Source organism: Aethalodelphis obliquidens, unplaced genomic scaffold, assembly GCF_003676395.1.
Source record: "Aethalodelphis obliquidens isolate GAN/ISIS:26980383/991018 unplaced genomic scaffold, ASM367639v1 scaffold45, whole genome shotgun sequence".
Classification (NCBI taxonomy): domain Eukaryota; kingdom Metazoa; phylum Chordata; class Mammalia; order Artiodactyla; family Delphinidae; genus Aethalodelphis; species Aethalodelphis obliquidens.
The window spans coordinates 7,115,723-7,128,382 of NW_020837989.1; the positions used below are offsets into that span (position 1 = coordinate 7,115,723).

The 12,660-nt window shown below is 49.9% G+C and overlaps 1 protein-coding gene across 3 annotated transcripts in view; it reads left to right on the forward strand.

Moving 5' to 3' along the window:
• Positions 1-4,291: 4,291 nt before the first annotated feature.
• The window catches only part of FAT2 (FAT atypical cadherin 2), an 86,371-nt gene continuing 78,002 nt past the window's right edge, over positions 4,292-12,660 (forward strand). The window contains exon 1 of one of the 3 annotated variants that reach the window (XM_027081493.1): positions 4,292-4,427. The gene's annotated coding sequence lies outside the window, so the exon portion shown is untranslated. The remainder of the gene's footprint in view (positions 4,428-12,660) is intronic. The other 2 variants (XM_027081492.1, XM_027081491.1) reach the window with 2 other exon arrangements.

Consider the following 12,660-nt stretch of genomic DNA (forward strand, 5'->3'; position numbering starts at 1 on the left):
CAAATCCGGGCTCTGCTATTTAAAGGTATGACGACCTTGGACAAGTCCCTTTAAACTCTGAATCTCAGTTGCTTCCTCTGCAAAATGAGAATGATAATAGTAGTACCTTACTGGGAGGATCTCTGAGGATCAAATGAGACGATGCGTACTTAGCCTAGTAAATAATAAATTAGAACAAATATCAGTTATTCATATATTCACCACAATTGTTACTGTTGTTGTTACTATACAAGAGGGAGAAATGGGAGATGATGCTGGAAAAGTGGTTCGCGGTTGTGGAGAGGGGACATGGGAGGGATACTGGTTCTCAGTGGGGCCAGGGCCACATCCGAGCCCCCCGTCTGGGGGCAGGTAAAGGTGGGGATTACATCAGAGGTTCCATTTCACGTCCTCAGAGTGGACCCCCATCTCCCCTCTTCCTGTTGCGGTGACCTAACCAAAGACATTGAACCAGCCAGCCGGGCTCTAGGAGCTCTCAGCGACACCCCACCTACCAGCACCAGCCTGAGGCAGGCTGACTGAGGGCTGGATTGGGCGGATGAGCTCATTCTTACTAGCCTCACCAACCGGGCCGGACACTTCTCCTGGCAGGAGCCTGTCAGAACTGCCAGCTGGGGGTCAGGATGAGCTGGAGGGCCTGGTGGTGCCCAGATGCCCATGGCCAGCAGGTCTGCTGAGTGTTTGATTACATTCCCGGGCACCCCAGGCAACACCAGGGCTGGCGGTTCCCACTCCTGCTGGGTCCCGTCTGTCAGCCACACAGCTGACATCCCCAGCTCGGCCCCCTCAGCCCACCTGCCTTCCACCTTCTGCTTCTTCCTCTTGGCTGCAGGCTGCAGCCCTCACGGAGCCAGGTGGCCTCATCCCATGATGACTTCATCCTCCTTAAAGGCATCAGGTCCCATGGACAGCCAGGTCTCTGGAGCCCTTCCTGTCTACAGGTCCACGAACCAGACTCCAGGGGCTCCGCTCTGTACCCACTCCCATCCTGCTATATGTGACTCTCCCCGGGAAGTATGACAGAAGGGACCCCAGCCCTGGAAATGACAGCTTGCGTCTCATGTTCATTGAACATGCTCTCTCATTGTAACCAGTCCATCAGCCAACTGTCCCTATGAGCTGAATCTTTTCTCCAGACTGGTCCTCCAAGGTGGGCCACACTCACTCCGCACCTACTCTGGGTATGCGACTCATGTGGGCCAGTGATGTAGCAGTTCCCTCTATTAGGGTGGCGGACGGTTCCCATTTCCCTGAAAGTCCTGCATCCCCGGAAGCCCCTCAGTCCCGTGCCAGCCAGTCCTGCACATGCATCCGTGATGCGCTGTCTTTCATGATTCGTGTCTATGATTTTCACTGAATTAACCTGAGCCTTTAGCCTGCCCCAGAAGGAATCAGAGGGGTTCAGTCTATTAGAAACGAAAATAATACTCTCTGTGCTTCCAGAATCCATGGACACCCTGAAACTTGTCATCTGGTTAGAATTTTCATCACTGCTCAAGCCCCTCATTTATACTCTCTACCCCATGGTGAACATGGACAGATTGCTCTAGGAAGGAAAAGCTAGGAGGGAGGGAGGGAGGAAGTGCTCACCAGTCCAGCTTTCCTCAGGCAAGTAGGAGAGTGGACAGTGATAATTTGCCAGGTCTTTCTCTTGAAGCCTACAACAGCCTATGTCAAGAATGTTAGAGCTTTAGAATACTAGAGTTAGATGTCAAAGATCAGAGTTCAACACCTGCTTCAATGAGACAGGGAAACTGAGGTCCAGGCAGGGGATTCAGAATCAGATGTAATTCTTTAAATGCCTATGATGTGGCTGACACTGCTGGGAAAAACTGATGCCCGGGGCCCACTCCCAGGGAGTTTGATGGAATTGGTCTGGGGGGTGGGGCCTGGGCACCATGATTTGTAGAAGCTTCCCAGGTGATGCCAGTGTGCAGCCTCGGTTGAGAACCCCTGGGTTAGGCAGAGATCCATCCCTGAAGAGCTTAAACCAGAGTGGGGTGGGAGGTGATGTGAAAAGAGGCACCCACAAAAGTAGAACAAAGCAGAGAGGCACACAGGAGGTTCAGCCACAATGCTGCAGGGAGGCGGGCTTGCAACTTAGCTTAGTCTAGACCAGTGACCTTGGGCAAGTAATTAAAGCTTTTCTGAGCTTCAGTTTCTTCATCTGAAAACTAGAGAATGATAACAGCGCTTAATCCATTGTGGCGGCAGAGAAACGAGATAATCCCCGCAGAGTGCTGAGATGAGTGCCTGACATAAAGATTAGCTGCTATTATTATTATTATTACTTCTCACTCAGGTCAGGGCCATGGTCTGGGGGAGCTCACAGAGGGGAGCTGGCATATGGGCTGTACCAAGATGAATAGGTACCATTTTTGATGTCCGGGAAGCTGTGAGCAGGGGCTCAGGAGTGAGAAGTTGCAAGCATGCTTGGGGGTCAGTGAGGAGTGCAATTTCCCTGGGGGGCTGGAGGCCAGAAGGTCGCCCAGTTAGGTCCTGGGACCCGCAGAGTGGGGGATCAGGGCCTGGGGCAGGAATGGTGGAGGAACTGGGGAGGAGAGGACGGATGTCAGTAGCGTTCTGCGCTTCTGCGATCTATCCCAATCCTCGTTGCTCCCTTATCCCCAGGCTGCAGACATCCCTGCACTGGACAGGCTGGAGGCCCGCCTTGGCCAGGATGGGGAGCCCAAAGGCAGATAGTCACACATGACTAGCCAAAGGGGCCGCACAGCCACCTTCCTCGGGTTAATGCCTAATCGGCCCAGACTCGGAGACTTGGGTGGCAATCAACCAAGTGGATAATTGCCCAGGTTAGCCTTCCCATTGGCGTTGATCACAGCAGTCCCCCTCATGCCGTAAACCCCTAGGCCTCTCATGCAACTTGTAGGAGGGAACACCTGGGTGACTCTTCCTGTTAGGGGGCCCCTCTAGATGTCTTGGGCAACACGTGGAAGCTGCTTGACACCTGTGGTCATCCCTGACCCCGGTGACAGATCCCTGAGGGCATGGCCCACAGTGGCTGCAGCCACTCCATGAATGGATATCTCCTGAGGGCTGGGAAACCACCAAAAGCCTCATTACTCCTCCATAAACAAGACCAGAACCTTAACGGTGCCACTTAGCCATAGGGTCCAGACTGAACTTTTAGAAAACCAAGTCCTAGCCAGAGAATCAGGCCTTAGGTTTTGTCGCGTGGCAGAGGAAATAGTTCTGTTCTGAGTGGCCCCAGCAGTTTTGAGCCCATTTAACAAAAGAGGAAATAGAGACAGCAAACTGACATCATTTGTCTTGAGTCGTATAGTTATAATAATAGTAATAATAAAGATATGTAGACTTCTTGTTTATTAACCAGGTTCAAGGGCTGCTACTCAGCTGAACATCAGGTAGAATTGCTGAGTCAGAACTGACTGCTGGAAGAGGTAGTGAGCTCCCTGTAATTAGAGGTATGCAAGCAAAGACTCATTTATTTGCCAGGGAAGCTGCATAGGGGTTGTAAATCTGGGGGCCGGGGGAGAGCGGGGGGAATGAACAGGATGGTAACAGAGCCATTTTCAGCTCTGTGGGGCAGGAACTATTTCATTTACCTCTATGTCACCAGTGTCCAGTACAGTACCTGGAAAAGAGATGCCAGGCACTGTGCTTTGCACTTTACACACATTATCTGTCTCACGATTCTGCACAACCTTATGAAGTAGGGATTCCTGTTACCCCCATTTCACAGCTGGGGAAACCAGAGCTCAGAGAGGTTAAGTCACTTACTGAGGAAGGCACAGCTAATAACAATGAGAAGAAGAATTACCTTTTACAGGGGACTTTCTCTGCCAAGTGCCTTCCCTCAACTGTTATCTCATTTAATCCTCATAACAACCTCATGAGGTAGGGAGTTATTAACCAGACCTTGCGGGGAGGGGAGACTGTGGTCGTTCATCCAGATCTGCAGCGTGGGGAGGAGAGAGGAGAGAACACTGGCCGGAGAGCTGAGCGACCTGTGTCCCTTCCCAGTGCCTCATGGTCTCTTTGTGTCCTCATGCAAGTACAACCTGTCCAGGGCCTCAGTTTATCCCTCTGTAAAACCGAGAAGGGAGGTGGAGATGGGCCCGATTTCTCAGCAACTCTCCAGCCGTCATTTTCCATAACTTGATTCCCCACCGTGAGTTCTGGGCCACAACCCAGTTGGCTCCCTCCCTCCACTCCAGAGCTGGCAGGAGGGGATGATCCGCCTCAATTCTCCCACCTCCTTTTTCCTCCTCCTCCTCCTGGGCTGGGACACACCTACTCCAACTTTCTCAGCAGCCTCTTCAGTGTGCGCCTTCCTGCTCTGAGACTCTGCACCTCCCTCCGGAGCTTGTCAGCCTGGGGCTTGTGAAAGGGGCTCCAGACCAGCAGCCCACCCCGGGGCACCCTCCCCCACCTGAAGGGCACAGGTAAGAACTGCTGGAGGATGGGAAGTTAGGGGGTGGGAGTTGCAAAGTTCATCCATTCTGGCCCCTGAGCGGGGGCTACTGGAAGGTGGCGACAGAACCAGGAGATGGCTGGGGCAGGCACGGCAGGGGTAGGACAAGGACACCTGGGTCCTGGTCACCTAGGTACACTGAATGAAGCCAGCCCGAGCCTGGGGGCTGGGGATTGGGGCCCAGGAATGGACAAGGCTAGGGCTTTGATCTTCGGGAGAAGCCAGGTCACATTTGCATGTATGGAAAGTTGGGCTCCTTTTCTTGGAAGAATGAAATCCCCTGCTCGGGCTCTCTGGGGCTGAGCCTTCAAGGGGATGTGGAGACAATTTCCTCCTTGATTTTAGGAGGAAGGGCTGGGGCCAGGGAACCAAGAGGTGCTGAGTTCTCCTGTGTGTCCAGGAGGCACGGGGTCCCTAAAACAGACAAAGCCACCTGGTGAGGGGGAGGGAGGGTGGGAGGGTGACTCTCGTGCGACTCTTTAGAGGCACCCGGATTAGAACCTCAGCTTTCCTGGCTGTCGGATGGGGGTGCTCACTGTCTCCAAGGGCTGCGAAAGGCAGCGAGTCTCAGAGGCCAAGGGCAGCACTGCGGTGGGTGTGGGGAATGGGTGCAGCTCTTGGGGGAAGCAGGAATCTGACGCCTATCTGTGGGGGAAGGAGAGCTGGAGTGGAACGCTGAACAGAGCCACCAGGCCAGAGTTCAGCCCTCCACTTGGGGTGGGGGGCGTGGGTGCTATTGGCCCCAGTGTGGGAAGCAGCAGGCCATGCTGAGGTTGGCTAAGGGCTCAGAAAGGCTGCCTCTGTCCCCAGGCGCACAGCACTCAGGGGCAAGGCCTGGGCTCAGGAGAGCAGGGAGGTAGAGAAGCAGGCTCAGAACGCAGCATTTCCAATCCTTCAGCTCCTTTTAAGGTGGGGGTGCTGAGCCCGGGCAGGTGAGCAGTGCCCTCCATGCAGAACCAACTAACAGTTTTTATTACAGCTGATACCCACTGGATGCTTCCTGTGTTTGGGGATGGGGCTGAGTATACACGGTTATTTGAAAATGTTGGGTTTTCAAAGCAGGCAGCGGGAAAAGAGAATTTCATTATTCATGTCCCTGTAACTCAAAGGCGGCGTGGCCTGAAAGAGTTTCATACTGCTCTGGGCCTACCTATTTCCCTACATTTTCAATAATGGTGGTTGGATTATTGTTAAGATCTGTTCTTTTTTTTTAATTAATTTTTTATTGGAGTATAGTTGATTTACAATGTTGTGTTAGTTTCTGCTGTACAGCAAAGTGAATCAGCCATACATATACATATATCCACTCTCTTCTAGACTTCATTCCCATATAGGTCATTACAGAGCACCGAATACAGTTCCCTGTAAGATCCATTCTTAATCGATTGACCCCAACAAGGCTGCTGGGTAGGCAGAGCAGGAATGATTGCATTTTGCAGGTGAGGAAGCTGTGGAACTCAACACCCTGGTGCAGGAAGAGGCAAGATCAGGTTCGCCCCAGGGCTCTCCACGGAGCACAGGTTACACTTCTGGCAGGAAGGGGCTGAGTCCATGAGTTGGCCAGGGTGATGGAGCGAAACAGTGAGGCCCCGTCAGCCACAAGCTCCCTGGGTCTCAGTTTCCTCATCTGTAAAGTGGGGAGGAACTGGAGGGAGTCAAGGTTTCCCTAGAACTCCCCTGTTTCCATGACCCTTAGTGGCCTCCTTAAGGACTCAGAGAACCAGACCAGAAAGACACTGACACTCTTCAGCCCCTACATGTCAGCTGTGCCTGTGCTTTCCACTGGGAGGGGCTGCCAGGCCCCCCTGCCCCAGGCCTCTGTGAGCTGGGCCACCACCCTCTGCTGCCTGCACACTCTTCCCTGGGTATCAATGAACTCACCTCGGCCTGGCGGTTTTCCTTCTTGTTCTCACCAAGTACGCGAGAACGTGGGGCAGCCTTAGTGGAAACCAGTGTGTGCTAGGGACGATGGGGTGGCATAGGTGGGGAACTTGCTGTACCTGCCGGATGCGCCCTGCCTTTTGGGTTCCTTCGGTAATGTGTGCGCTGAGCCCCTGAAAGCTTCCCGTGCTTCCTGGGTCCCCAGCACAAGCTGAGCTAACTCAGAAGCTCAGTGTTACTGTTTCTATGACTAATGGAACTAAATGCTTACATTTACAATAGGGGTTTCCAGACAGGTTTAAAATGAAGAGTGTGGGTCCAAATCCTGCATATTATCGGTTGTATAACCTGGGCCTCAATTCCTTTAAACCTCAGTCTCCTCATTTGAAAAAATGGGGTGAATGATAGTTCCTTTCTCAGAGATTGATGTGAAAATTAAATGAGATAATGCATGTAGTGCCAGGGCCTTGTTTATGCTGGTCACAGTCATCAATTATTTGCCTCCTCTCCACTTCCCCTGGGGTGGAGATCATCTCACGGCACCCTGAAGTGTTCCTTCCTAAGACAGATCACAATTGTAATTATTAGTTATTTGCGTATATTTTGTTTGATATGGTCTCTCCTACTAAGTGCTGCTCTCTGCTCCGGAACCCGTGTCTAGTACAGCACCTGGCACGTTAAAGAAACTCACTGCATATATGTTGAGAGAATGAATGAAGCTTCACTTCTAATTCACAGATGAGAACTGTCGCTCAGAGGAACTAAGCATTAGTCCAACCCCATCATAGATAAGAGTGGAAGGGTTGCTAGAGATCATTGAATCCGACAGGGAGAGACACGGAGGCCTACTTAGAGAAGGCTGATAAGTTGGCTGCGGTCACACAGCAAGTGAGTGGGGAAAGCAGGGCCACAAGGCAGATCTTTTCACCTTCCTTTTCCTCTCTTTGCCTCGCCCAGCTCAGGACAGGGTCCTGCTCCCTGTGTGGGTGGTCAGCCTCAGAGGCCAGTGAATGGCCCCCATACCCCCTGGAGGCAATTTGGGATCAACAACAATATTGATCCCTAAACTGTAAGATGCCTTTCAGGGGACAGGGGACACAGACCTCATCAATCAGACCCCTCCCCCAACACCTACCAACACACACACACACACACACACACACACACACACACACACCCCTGCACACCATTCCCTCACTATTGCCAGAGAGTCAGCAAGAATCTGCAACTGTACAAGTGCAAGGTGCTCAGGAGTTCCCTGAAGTCTCCCTTCAAGAATTACTGGTTCCATTTTACAGATGGAATCATAGATTTGGAATTATTTGCCTAAAGTCAGTAGCCAGTTTGCAATGATGTCCTGGGTCAATGCGCCGCCCTGAACATGGGATTTAAAGGTTGAAAAAAGACCTCTGATGTACTAAGCCCCTCGATGTGCCTGTCACCAGGTTAGACTGTGTCACATATACCTTCTCTTCTACTCTGCACAACCGCCCTGCGGGCCCGCAATCATGATCCTCTATCACTTCTTTTTGTTGCTGTTCTTGTTGTTTTCAGTGTGGACGTGAATAGAGACTCAGAAAAGCTACGCCACTTCCTTTCAGTCGCACAGCTTCTGTTTTCTCAACAGATCTTAGTTCAATAGACACTTAGCACTTACAATGTGTCAGGCCCCCAGAAACTCACAGCTGGTAGAGGCAGCTAAGTGGGTGGTTTAATACCTCGAGGTAGGTGGTAAAATGAAGGCAAACTGGGGCCAGCAGTGGGGCCCGAGGAGCCAGACATAGATAGCCCAGTTATGAAGCTGGTGGAGGAAGGCTTCTAGGAGAGTCTGAGACTGAACATCAGTTTTGAAGACTGAATGACGCTTAAAAAAAGAAAGGAAAGTGGGAAAGGCAATTCAGGAAGCAAAAGTAGCATATGCAAAAGCATAGCAGTTAAAAGAAAATGGCATGTGTGTGCAGAAAACTATCAGCTGGGTGGGGAACATTTGGAGACGTGCTCTGAAAGGCAGGATGGGGTCAGGTCACTGAAGGCCATGTGTGCCAGGCCAAGGAGTATGACTTTTAAAAAATATATATGTATATAATTTATGTAGAATTTTTTACTAATGAGAAATTACAGAAATACCAAAAGGAAGCAGAAGAGTATTAAAAAAAAATCACTCAGCTTCAATAATTACGTTTCCCCTATACCTCCACCAACTCTTCCCTGATCAGATTATTTTGAAACAAATCTCATATACATAATTGCATCTGAAAATATTTCAATATACGTCTTTAAAACGGTAGGATTTCAGGGAATCATCATAGGCGCATGGCTTTTGTTTTGTAAATACTGGAGGACCACGTTAAAGAAGTTTAATTCAAAGAGTGTCTTGGTGGAGCCAGAATTTAAGGAGGGGTGAGAGCAGAAGGTGATGATATCTTGTTGGCTCCCCCTTGGCCAATCACAGTGCCCGACTGTCCACCACTACCCACTGATTGACAAACTACCTCCTGAACGAGGTGATGCCGTAAGCGTTTTCCAGTTAGGAGTCTGCAGAAGAGACAAATGCCTTCCCTGCCCTCCTTTCTCCATTCCTGAGACTTGTGGGTCACTGCAAGGTGACCTGGAATGGCAGGTGAATGGCAGCTGTCCATCTTCTGGCTGAGGGCAGGGAGCCCACAACAGAGAACTCTCCAGTTCCAAGTTCCCGTTCAGCTCCAGTACCCACAGCAGTTGGCCTCGGTGCCAGCTGAGCAGGATTGTACGTGCCAGCTGTGGGGTAACGTCAACATGTATGTGCCTGTTGGCCCACATGTGCTCACGTGTCCCAGGTCAGAGCTGCTGTCTGTCCCTGCAGCATCCCCTTCCCTCTGGGTCCTCCCAGCAAATGCAAGGCTAGACGGCACAAAACGCATCACTGAGATGCTTAGACGCTTAGCCTTGGGAAGCGGCAGACCTTGACACCAGGATGGCTCTGGAGCCAGGGTGCTGGAGATCTGGTCCTGGCTTTGCCGCTTTCCAGCTCTGTGAGCTTGGGCACATCATTTCACCTCTCTGAGGGCTGTGGGCTGGATAATGTTATCTATCAATACCTCACAGAGCTGCTGTGAATGGATCCACACGAAGCTCTTAAGCTCTTAGCACAGCAGTCAGCACATGCCAAGAGCTCACTAAATGTTAGCTACTATTACAGGTTTGGGGGCTTCCTGAAGGCTTGGGAATTGACTCAGAGAATCACAGCATCTTGGAAGATTCGAATCCTAGAATCTCAAGCTCTTGGAAGCATGTAATTAGAAGAACTCTACTGGATTTCTTGTATAAATCTCTACTCTGTGTAAAGATTGCTCTTTACACGGTGTCTCTGACAGATGGTTGGCCTGACTTTTTTTTTTCCTTTTTGTAAACACTCAAAAAGAGGGTGTATCAACTATAAGTTATAGCTTGATGAATTTTTACAAAGTGAATGCAAACGGTGGCAAACCAGGAACCAGAGCAAAAAGCAGACATCACCAGCACCAGTGCCCTTCACACAACCTCCAGGTGCCCCTTGTCAGTCACTGCCCCCCACCCTAAGCATAGCTATTATCCAGCCAGTCGGGCTGTTCTCAAATATCTTCTGGAGGGGTTGTGTACCATTGTTAGGAAGACTCTAATTATTAGAGAGATTCAGTGTGTTAATCTGGAAGTTGCTGAGTTAAGCTTTACCTTTAAATTATCTTGCTTTTACTGTCTTATTTCAGTGGCAGCCTAGTTTAGAGCTGAGCATCCCAAATGCCTAGGGCTGTTTTTAAAAATACAGCTTTCTCAGCCCCATCCTGAGTCTACATCATTGGAATGTGTGGTCCGGCGGTGGAGCCAGGGAATGTGTATTTTTACAAGCTCTAAGGAAACTCCAGGTGAGGTCCGACTGGGTTTGGGAACCACTGGACTAGTGGTTCAGAGCTTCGACTCAACTCAGATCTGACTATTTCTTCCAATCCATGCTCCACACTTACTAGGCATTGACCTTGGACAAGGCACTTGGACTTTCCGACTTTTCAGTTTTTTCATTTGTTAAAATGGAAATGATATGATAGTACCTACCTCCTTGGGTTATTGAAGGCTCTGAGACATCCCCAGGGAAAGTGCTCACTAATTGATAGGTGCTATAATCAGCATTGCTATTACTGGGAAGAGACCATCTGCGGTGTAGCCAAGGGAGTGTTGGATTTGGTATCTGAAGCCTTGTGTTTGAGTCCTGGCTGAGCCGCTTGCTAGCCCTTGCTAGCTTTGGACAAGCCTTTTGACCCCCATCTTGGGACCTCAACTTTCCCATCTATAAAGTGGAAATACTTCTTGCTCTACATTTAGGGTCTTTGAGGGGATCAAAAAGGAAAATGGGCCAGAAAACTGCTCTGAGGACGGAAAAATGCTGCATGAAGCAAGCCCCAATGAATGTGAACTCAGCTGAACCTGGGAATCCAGTGCAAAATGGGCTGCCATTGTCCTTGCGGTTGTGGGGAGGGCGGGCCATGGGGGGGGGGGGGACAGGAACTGCTGAGGCATCGGTTTTCCACAGCCCTGGTAGGACCTGGCATGGCGCCCGAGCTCTTGGGTTCTGAGAATTGTCTCCTTTCTGGTTCCTGGGACAGGAAGAGTCCATGATCCCATAGCCATGAAATCCCATGCAATTTGCCACAGTCAGAAGTCACCTGGAGTTCCCTTTTATTATTTTAATCCTTTTCCTTTTATTAAAAGTCTTCTTTGAAGTCCTTTACTAGTATTTTTAGAAAACTTTTAAATTAAGTATAATATGCATACAGAAAAATGCACAAATCCTAAGTGTGCAGGCTCAATGAACTTTCCAGAAACTGACCAGCTCCCAGATAAAGAAACAGAACTTTACCACCATTCCAGAAACCTTCTTTGTGCCCCTTCCAGTTACTAACCACCCCTCTTCCCCTGCCCAAGGGTAACTTTATCCTAATGTAATCCATACATGAGTTTTGCCTGTTTTAAAGTTTTATATCGTTGGAATAGCACAGTATATACTCTTTTGTATATAGCTGTTTCCACCCCACATTATGTGAGGGGGATTCATCTCTGTTGTTGCCTAGAGCAATACTTTCATTTTCTTTGATGTATAGTATTCCACTATATGACCAAGCCACAATTTACTTAGCCATCTGCTCTTGATGGACATTCAGGCTATTTCCAACAGAGGGCTATTATAAACAGTGCTGCTCTGAACATTCTCGTGTGAATCTTTCATGAACATACGTACACACTTCCGCTGTGTAAATGCCTAAGAGTGGAATTATTGGGCCCTTGAGGTATGTGTGAGTGGCTGGAACCCTCTGATTTTCAGTTCAGTTCTATTCATTGCAAGGGGAACATTGTGAACAATGTTCACAACATTGTGTCTCTATCTGGGACAGACCTGTCCGCAAGAAGGTAAACAGTTGTCTCTGGGGTTTGAGATGCTAATGAGTGGAGACATTTGCAGACTCAGAGACTTCCAGGCAGGAATCAGATCTGTTGTTTCCCTCTCCTGTCTGCTCTTCTGTTTGACTTTAGAGATGACCTTGTGGCTGCTTTGCCCGGGAGCCAGTGTTCCCCATCTACAGGGGAAAACATGCCCTCCGAGTTCTACCACAGCCCTATGAAATCAAACTTCTTAAGAATGTGGCTGTGATTTTTAACACACTGACATTTGAGAAGCACTCGTCTAGCCTAAAAGAGTCATGGAGATTTCAGTCTTTTCCTAACTTCCCCACCCGCCTCTCTCCACCAGGGCCACGAGAAGGCCACATATGCAATATCAACTTTGCAACAAGGCATAGTAGAACACAGAATCCTAAAGAAAGCGATTACCACCTTCAGAGGATCCCAAACACCAGTTGCGGAAATCACCTCGGGAGCTTGTTAAACATCTATTCCTGAGCCCCACCCCTAAGGATTTTGATTCAGTAGATTTGGGGTGGGGCTTGGACTATGTATTTGTAACCCCTACACCCACCCGCTTCGGGAATTCCCAAAATGTAGCCCCTGGTTCAATTCAATGGCCAGCCCTGTCTGATGAGAACACAGCAGGCCCAGCAGTTCTGTTGAGTTCCGTGTCTGCCAGTGGCTGGGTGGAGCACAGAGTTACCATGGGTAAGAGGAACCGGTGTGGACACAGCCCAGGGGGCTTGAATGTGGGACTCTGGGCTTGAGCTGGAGTCCCCGCAGAGGTTCATTTGCATCTCATTAGTATGCACCTTGATGCTCCCAAATCATCCCTAACCCCTCTCTTGCCTCTGGCCCTACAGTTCAGGTTCAGCCAGCTCCACAGCAGGACCGCCAACAGCGGAGGGAGC